This window comes from Amblyomma mixtum, chromosome 3, assembly GCF_055824585.1.
Source record: "Amblyomma mixtum isolate Tamu chromosome 3, ASM5582458v1, whole genome shotgun sequence".
Lineage (NCBI taxonomy): Eukaryota > Metazoa > Arthropoda > Arachnida > Ixodida > Ixodidae > Amblyomma > Amblyomma mixtum.
This window is the reverse complement of record NC_143014.1, coordinates 356,830,500-356,830,851: the sequence shown is the minus strand read 5'-3', so window position 1 is coordinate 356,830,851 and position 352 is coordinate 356,830,500.

Sequence of the window (352 nt, the reverse complement as noted above, 5' to 3'; positions counted from 1 at the left end):
ACCATACCGAAATATGACGCAACCCTCGCCGCCAGGAAAAAGGAAAAAACCAAGAAGTGAGTAGAAGACAGGAGAGTTGTGAGAAAGGAATAGGAAAGTGAAAGTTAGAGGGGAAAACACGAAAAGGCGACTGCCCATTTCCCCCGGTCGGGTCAGGCCGGAGGTGCCGTCTACAGGAAGCTAAGTCCAAAGTAATGTGTTGCCTCCGCCGAGGGGTCTTAAAAGTCCAAACGCTCGGCATTGGCTCAACCACAAGGATCCCTTTTTCCCCGGACACGGCGATGCAACGCATGGCTAAACGCGGATGCTCGGGTGCGTGGTGGCGCACTGCTCACCATCATCCCCTGCGGGG